This window comes from Halictus rubicundus, unplaced genomic scaffold (genome assembly GCF_050948215.1).
Source record: "Halictus rubicundus isolate RS-2024b unplaced genomic scaffold, iyHalRubi1_principal scaffold0053, whole genome shotgun sequence".
Classification (NCBI taxonomy): domain Eukaryota; kingdom Metazoa; phylum Arthropoda; class Insecta; order Hymenoptera; family Halictidae; genus Halictus; species Halictus rubicundus.
In genome coordinates this window covers 474,366-484,460 of record NW_027488594.1, presented here as the reverse complement: position 1 = coordinate 484,460, position 10,095 = coordinate 474,366, and positions in this window count along the sequence as shown.

Genomic DNA, 10,095 nt, shown 5'->3' with positions numbered 1-10,095 from the left:
ATCCTATCCCATCCTCTATCCTATCCTATCCTCTATCCTATCCTATCCTCTATCCTATCCTTATCCTCTATCGTATCCTATCCTCTATCCTATCCCATCCTCTATCCTATCCTATCCTCTATCCTATCCTATCCTCTATCCTATCCTATCCTCTATCCTATCCTATTCTCTATCCTATCCTATCCTCTATCCTATCCTATCCTCTATCCTATCCCATCCTCTATCCTATCCTATCCTCTATCCTATCCTATCCTCTATCCTATCCTATCCTCTATCCTATCCTATCCTCTATCCTATTCTATCCTCTATCCTATCCAATCCTATATCCTATTCTCTATCCTATCCTATCCTCTATCCTATCCTATCCCCTATCCTATCCAATCCTCTATCCTATCCTATCCGCTATCCTATCCAATCCTATATCCTATTCTCTATCCTATCCTATCCTCTATCCTATCCTATCCTTTATCGTATCCTATCCTCTATCCTATTAAATCCTATATCGTATCCTCTATCCTATCCTATCCTCTATCGTATCCTATCCTCTATCCTATCCTATCCTTTATCCTATCCTATCCTCAATCCTATCCTATCCTCTATCCTATATTATTCTCTATCCTATCCCATCCTCTATCCTATCCTATCCTCTATCCTATATTATCCTCTATCCTGTCCCATCCTCTATCCTATCCTATCCTCTATCCTATCCTATCCGCTATCCTATCCAATCCTATATCCTATTCTCTATCCTATCCTATCCTCAATCCTATCCTATCCTCTATCTTATCCTATCCTGTATCATATCCTATCCTCTATCCTATCCTATCCTCTATCCTATTCTATCCTCTATCCTATCCAATCCTATATCCTATTCTCTATCCTATCCTATCCTCTATCGTATCCTATCCCCTATCCTATCCAATCCTCTATCCTATCCTATCCGCTATCCTATCCAATCCTATATCCTATTCTCTATCATATCCTATCCTCTATCCTATCCTATCCTTTATCGTATCCTATCCTCTATCCTATGAAATCCTATATGGGATCCTCTATCCTATCCTATCCTCTATCCTATCCTATCCTCTATCCTATCCTATCCTCTATCGTATCCTATCCTCTATCCTATCCCATCCTCTATCCTATCCTATCCTCTATCCTATCCTATCCTCTATCCTATCCTTATCCTCTATCGTATCCTATCCTCTATCCTATCCCATCCTCTATCCTATCCTATCCTCTATCCTATCCTATCCTCTATCCTATCCTATCCTCTATCCTATCCTATTCTCTATCCTATCCTATCCTCTATCCTATCCTATCCTCTATCCTATCCCATCCTCTATCCTATCCTATCCTCTATCCTATCCTATCCTCTATCCTATCCTATCCTCTATCCTATTAAATCCTATATCGTATCCTCTATCATATCCTATCCTCTATCCTATCCTATCCTCTATCCTATCCTATCCTTTATCGTATCCTATCCTCTATCCTATTAAATCCTATATCGGATCCTCTATCCTATCCAATCCTCTATCCTATCCTATCCTCTATCCTATCATATCCTCTATCCTATCCTATCCTCTATCCTATCCTATCCTCTATCCTATTCTATCCTCTATCCTATCCAATCCTATATCCTATTCTCTATCCTATCCTATCCTCTATCGTATCCTATCCCCTATCCTATCCAATCCTCTATCCTATCCTATCCGCTATCCTATCCAATCCTATATCCTATTCTCTATCCTATCCTATCCTCTATCCTATCCTATCCTTTATCGTATCCTATCCTCTATCCTATTAAATCCTATATCGTATCCTCTATCCTATCCTATCCTCTATCCTATCCTATCCTCTATCGTATCCTATCCTCTATCCTATCCTATCCTTTATCCTATCCTATCCTCTATCCTATCCTATCCTCTATCCTATATTATTCTCTATCCTATCCCATCCTCTATCCTATCCTATCCTCTATCCTATATTATCCTCTATCCTATCCCATCCTCTATCCTATCCTATCCTCTATCCTATCCTATCCTCTATCCTATCCTTTCCTCTATCCTATCCTATTCTCTATCCTATCCTATCCTCAATCCTATCGTATCCTCTATCTTATCCTATCCTCTATCCTATTAAAATCCTATATCGTATCCTCTATCGTATCATGTCCTCTATCCTATCCTATCCTCTATCGTATCCTATCCTCCATCCTATCCTATCCTCTATCCTATATTATCCTCTGTCCTATCCCATCCTCTATCCTATCCTATCCTCTATCCTATCCTATCCTTTATCGTATCCTATCCTCTATCCTATTAAATCCTATATCGGATCCTCTATCCTATCCTATCCTCTATCCTATCCTATCCTTTATCCTATCCTATCCTCTATCCTATCCTCTATCCTATCCTATCCTCTATCCTATTCTATCCTCTATCCTATCCAATCCTATATCCTATTCTCTATCCTATGCTATCCTCTATCGTATCCTATCCCCTATCCTATCCAATCCTCTATCCTATCCTATCCGCTATCCTATCCAATCCTATATCCTATTCTCTATCCTATCCTATCCTCTATCCTATCCTATCCTTTATCGTATCCTATCCTCTATCCTATTAAATCCTATATCGGATCCTCTATCCTATCCTATCCTCTATCCTATCCTATCCTCTATCCTATCCTATCCTCTATCCTATCCTATCCTCTATCCTATTCTATCCTCTATCCTATACAATCCTATATCCTATTCTCTATCCTATCCTATCCTCTATCGTATCCTATCCCCTATCCTATCCAATCCTCTATCCTATCCTATCCGCTATCCTATCCAATCCTATATCCTATTCTCTATCCTATCCTATCCTCTATCCTATCCTATCCTTTATCGTATCCTATCCTCTATCCTATTAAATCCTATATCGTATCCTCTATCCTATCCTATCCTCTATCGTATCCTATCCTCTATCCTATCCTATCCTTTATCCTATCCTATCCTCTATCCTATCCTATCCTCTATCCTATATTATTCTCTATCCTATCCCATCCTCTATCCTATCCTATCCTCTATCCTATATTATCCTCTATCCTATCCCATCCTCTATCCTATCCTATCCTCTATCCTATCCTATCCTCTATCCTATCCTTTCCTCTATGCTATCCTATTCTCTATCCTATCCTATCCTCAATCCTATCGTATCCTCTATCTTATCCTATCCTCTATCCTATTAAATCCTATATCGTATCCTCTATCCTATCCTATCCTCTATCCTATCCTATCCTCTATCCTATCCTCTCCTCTATCCTATCCTATCCTCTATCCTATCCTATCCTCTATCCTATCCTATCCTCTATCCTATCCTATCCTCTATCGTATCCTATCCTCCATCCTATCCTATCCTCTATCCTATCCCATCCTCTATCCTATCCTATCCTCTATCCTATCCTATCCTCTATCCTATCCTATCCTCTATCCTATTAAATCCTATATCGTATCCTCTATCATATCCTATCCTCTATCCTATCCTATCCTCTATCCTATCCTTATCCTCTATCGTATCCTATCCTCTATCCTATCCCATCCTCTTTCCTATCCTATCCTCTATCCTATCCTATACTCTATCCTATCCTATCCTCTATCCTATATTATCCTCTATCCTATCCCATCCTCTATCCTATCCTATCCTCTATCCTATCCTATCCTCTATCCTATCCTATCCTCTATCCTATTAAATCCTATATCGTATCCTCTATCATATCCTATCCTCTATCCTATCCTATCCTCTATCCTATCCTATCCTCTATCCTATCCTATCCTGTATCCTATCCTATCCTCTATCCTATCCAATCCTCTATCCTATCCTATCCTGTATCATATCCTATCCTCTATCCTATCCTATCCTCCATCCTATCCTATCCTCTATTATATATTATCCTCTATCCTATCCCATCCTCTATCCTATCGTATCCTCTATCCTATCCTATCCTCTATCCTATCCTATCCTCTATCCTATTAAATCCTATATCGTATCCTCTATCATATCCTATCCTCTATCCTATCCTATCCTCTATCCTATCCTATCCTTTATCGTATCCTATCCTCTATCCTATTAAATCCTATATCGGATCCTCTATCCTATCCTATCCTCTATCCTATCCTATCCTCTATCCTATCCTATCCTCTATCCTATCCTATCCTCTATCCTATTCTATCCTCTATCCTATCCAATCCTATATCCTATTCTCCATCCTATCCTATCCTCTATCGTATCCTATCCCCTATCCTATCCAATCCTCTATCCTATCCTATCCGCTATCCTATCCAATCCTATATCCTATTCTCTATCCTATCCTATCCTCTATCCTATTAAATCCTATATCGTATCCTCTATCCTATCCTATCCTCTATCGTATCCTATCCTCTATCCTATCCTATCCTCTATCCTATCCTATCCTCTATCCTATCCTATCCTCTGTCCTATCCTATCCTCTATCCTATCCTATCCTCTATCCTATCCTATCCTCTATCCTATCCTATCCTCTATCCTATCCTATCCTCTATCCTATCCCATCCTCTATCGTATCCTATCCTCTATCCTATCCTATCCTCTATCCTATCCTATCCTCTATCCCATCCTATCCTCTATCCTATTCTATCCTCTATCCTATTCTCTATCCTATCCAATCCCCTATCCTATCCTATCCGCTATCCTATCCAATCCTATATCCTATCCTCTATCCTATCCTATCCTTTATCGTATCCTATCCTCTATCCTATTAAATCCTATATCGTATCCTCTATCCTATCCTATCATCTATCGTATCCTATCCTCTATCCTATCCTATCCTCTATCCTATCCTATCCTCTATCCTATCCTATCCTCTATCCTATATTATCCCCTATCCTATCCTATCCTCTATCCTATCCTATCCTCTATCCTATCCTATCCTCTATCCTATCCTATCCTCTATCCTATCCTATCCTCTATCCTATCCTATTCTCTATCCTATCCTATCCTCTATCGTATCCTATCCTCTATCCTATTAAATCCTATATCGTTTCCTCTATCCTATCCTATCCTCTATCGTATCATATCCTCTATCCTATCCTATCCTCTATCCTATCCTATTCTCTATCCTATCCTATCCTCTATCCTATCTTATCCTCTATCGTATCCTATCCTCTATCCTATTAAATCCTATATCGTATCCTCTATCCTATCCTATCCTCTATCCTATCCTATCCTCTATCCTATCCTATCCTCTATCCTATCCTATTCTCTATCCTATCCTATCCTCTATCGTATCCTATCCTCTATCCTATTAAATCCTATATCGTTTCCTCTATCCTATCCTATCCTCTATCGTATCATATCCTCTATCCTATCCTATCCTCTATCGTATCCTATCCTCCATCCTATATTGTCCTCTATCCTATCCTATCCTCTATCCTATCCTATCCTCTATCCTATCCTATCCTCTATCCTATCCTATCCTCTATCCTATCCTATCCTATATCCTATCCTATCCTCTATCCTATATTATCCTCTATCATATCCCATCCTCTATCCTATCCTATCCTATCCTCTATCCTATCCTTTCCTCTATCCTATCCTATTCTCTATCCTATCCTATCCTCTATCCTATCTTATCCTCTATCGTATCCTATCCTCTATCCTATTAAATCCTATATCGTATCCTCTATCCTATCCTATCCTCTATCCTATCCAATCCCCTATCCTATCCTATCCGCTATCCTATCCAATCCTATATCCTATCCTCTATCCTATCCTATCCTCTATCGTATCATATCCTCTATCCTATCCTATCCTCTATCGTATCCTATCCTCCATCCTATCCTATCCTCTATCCTATATTATCCTCTATCCTATCCCATCCTCTATACTATCCTATCCTCTATCATATCCTATCCTCTATCCTATTAAATCCTATATCGTATCCTCTATCCTATCCTATCCTCTATCGTATCCTATCCTCTATCCTATCCTATCCTCTATCCTATCCTATCCTCTATCCTATCCTATCCTCTATCCTATATTATCCTCTATCCTATCCTATCCTCTATCCCATCCTATTCTCTATCCTATCCTATCCTCTATCCTATGCTATCCTCTATCATATCCTATCCTCTATCCTATCCTATCCTGTATCCTATCCTGTCCTCTATCCTATTTTATCCTCTATCCTATACAATCCTGTATCCTATTCTCTATCCTATCCTATCCTCTATCGTATCCTATCCCCTATCCTATCCAATCCTCTATCCTATCCTATCCGCTATCCTATCCAATCCTATATCCTATTCTCTATCCTATCCTATCCTCTATCCTATCCTATCCTTTATCGTATCCTATCCTCTATCCTATTAAATCCTATATCGTACCCTCTATCCTATCCTATCCTCTATCGTATCACATCCTCTATCCTATCCTATCCTCTATCGTATCCTATCCTCCATCCTATCCTATCCTCTATCCTATATTATCCTCTATCCTATCCCATCCTCTATCCTATCCTATCCTCTATCCCATCCTATCCTCTATCCTATCCTATCCTCTATCCTATTAAATCCTATATCGTATCCTCTATCCTATCCAATCCTATATCCTATTCTCTATCCTATCCTATCCTCTATCGTATCCTATCCCCTATGCTATCCTATCCTTTATCGTATCCTATCCTCTATCCTATTAAATCCTATATCGTATCCTCTATCCTATCCTATCCTCTATCGTATCATATCCTCTATCCTATCCTATCCTCTATCGTATCCTATCCTCCATCCTATCCTATCCTCTATCCTATATTATCCTCTATCCTATCCCATCCTCTATCCTATCCTATCCTCTATCCTATCCTATTCTCTATCCTATCCTATCCTATATCCTATCCTATCCTTTATCGTATCCTATCCTCTATCGTATCCTATCCCCTATCCTATCCAATCCTCTATCCTATCCTATCCGCTATCCTATCCAATCCTATATCCTATTCTCTATCCTATCCTATCCTCTATCCTATCCTATCCTTTATCGTATCCTATCCTCTATCCTATTAAATCCTATATCGTATCCTCTATCCTATCCTATCCTCTATCGTATCATATCCTCTATCCTATCCTATCCTCTATCGTATCCTATCCTCCATCCTATCCTATCCTCTATCCTATATTATCCTCTATCCTATCCCATCCTCTATCCTATCCTATCCTCTATCCTATCCTATCCTCTATCCTATCCTATCCTCTATCCTATCCTATTCTCTATCCTATCCCATCCTCTATCCTATCCTATCCTCTATCCTATCCTATCCTCTATCCTATCCTATCCTCTATCCCATCCTATTCTCTATCCTATCCTATCCTCTATCCTATCCTATCCTCTATCATATCCTATCCTCTATCCTATCCTATCCTGTATCCTATCCTATCCTCTATCCTATCCTATCCTCTATCCTATCCTATCCTCTATCCTATCCTATCCTCTATCCTATCCTATTCTCTATCCTATCCCATCCTCTATCCTATCCTATCCTCTATCCTATCCTATCCTCTATCCTATCCTATCCTCTATCCCATCCTATTCTCTATCCTATCCTATCCTCTATCCTATCCTATCCTCTATCGTATCCTATCCTCCATCCTATCCTATCCTCTATCCTATATTATCCTCTATCCTATCCCATCCTCTATCCTATCCTAACCTCTATCCTATCCTATCCTCTATCCTATCCTATCCTCTATCCTATCCTATCCTCTATCCTATTAAATCCTATATCGTATCCTCTATCATATCCTATCGTCTATCCTATCCTATCCTCTATCCTATCCTATCCTTTATCGTATCCTATCCTCTATCCTATTAAATCCTATATCGGATCCTCTATCCTATCCTATCCTCTATCCTATCCTATCCTCTATCCTATCCTATCCTCTATCCTATCCTATCCTCTATCCTATCCTATCCTCTATCCTATTCTATCCTCTATCCTATCCAATCCTATATCCTATTCTCTATCCTATCCTATCCTCTATCGTATCCTATCCCCTATCCTATCCAATCCTCTATCCTATCCTATCCGCTATCCTATTAAATCCTATATCGTACCCTCTATCCTATCCTATCCTCTATCGTATCACATCATCTATCCTATCCTATCCTCTATCGTATCCTATCCTCCATCCTATCCTATCCTCTATCCTATATTATCCTCTATCCTATCCCATCCTCTATCCTATCCTATCCTCTATCCCATCCTATCCTCTATCCTATCCTATCCTCTATCCTATTAAATCCTATATCGTATCCTCTATCCTATCCAATCCTATATCCTATTCTCTATCCTATCCTATCCTCTATCGTATCCTATCCCCTATGCTATCCAATCCTCTATCCTATCCTATCCGCTATCCTATCCAATCCTATATCCTATTCTCTATCCTATCCTATCCTCTATCCTATCCTATCCTTTATCGTATCCTATCCTCTATCCTATTAAATCCTATATCGTATCCTCTATCCTATCCTATCGTCTATCGTATCATATCCTCTATCCTATCCTATCCTCTATCGTATCCTATCCTCCATCCTATCCTATCCTCTATCCTATATTATCCTCTATCCTATCCCATCCTCTATCCTATCCTATCCTCTATCCTATCCTATCCTCTATCCTATCCTATCCTCTATCCTATTAAATCCTATATCGTATCCTCTATCCTATCCAATCCTATATCCTATTCTCTATCCTATCCTATCCTCTATCGTATCCTATCCCCTATGCTATCCAATCCTCTATCCTATCCTATCCGCTATCCTATCCTATTCTCTATCCTATCCTATCCTCTATCCTATCCTCTATCCTATCCTATCCTTTATCGTATCCTATCCTCTATCCTATTAAATCCTATATCGGATCCTCTATCCTATCCTATCCTCTATCCTATCCTATCCTTTATCCTATCCTATCCTCTATCCTATCCTATCCTCTATCCTATTCTATCCTCTATCCTATCCAATCCTATATCCTATTCTCTATCCTATCCTATCCTCTATCGTATCCTATCCCCTATCCTATCCAATCCTCTATCCTATCCTATCCGCTATCCTATCCAATCCTATATCCTATTCTCTATCCTATCCTATCCTCTATCCTATCCTATCCTTTATCGTATCCTATCCTCTATCCTATTAAATCCTATATCGTATCCTCTATCCTATTAAATCCTATATCGTATCCTCTATCCTATCCTATCCTCTATCGTATCATATCCTCTATCCTATCCTATCCTCTATCGTATCCTATCCTCCATCCTATCCTATCCTCTATCCTATATTATAGTCTATCCTACCCCATCCTCTATCCTATCCTATCCTCTATCCTATCCTATCCTCTATCCTATCCTATCCTCTATCCTATTCTATCCTCTATCCTATCCAATCCTATATCCTATTGTCTATCCTATCCTATCCTCTATCGTATCCTATCCCCTATCCTATCCAATCCTCTATCCTATCCTATCCGCTATCCTATCCAATCCTATATCCTATTCTCTATCCTATCCTATCCTCTATCCTATCCTATCCTTTATCGTATCCTATCCTCTATCCTATTAAATCCTATATCGTATCCTCTATCCTATCCTATCCTCTATCGTATCATATCCTCTATCCTATCCTATCCTCTATCGTATCCTATCCTCCATCCTATCCTATCCTCTATCCTATATTATCCTCTATCCTATCCCATCCTCTATCCTATCCTATCCTCTATCCTATCCTATCCTCTATCCTATCCTATCCTCTATCCTATCCTATCCTCTATCCTATTAAATCCTATATCGTATCCTCTATCCTATCCAATCCTATATCCTATTCTCTATCCTATCCTATCCTCTATCGTATCCTATCCCCTATCCTATCCAATCCTCTATCCTATCCTATCCGCTATCCTATCCAATCCTATATCCTATTCTCTATCCTATCCTATCCTCTATCCTATCCTATCCTTTATCGTATCCTATCCTCTATCCTATTAAATCCTATATCGGATCCTCTATCCTATCCT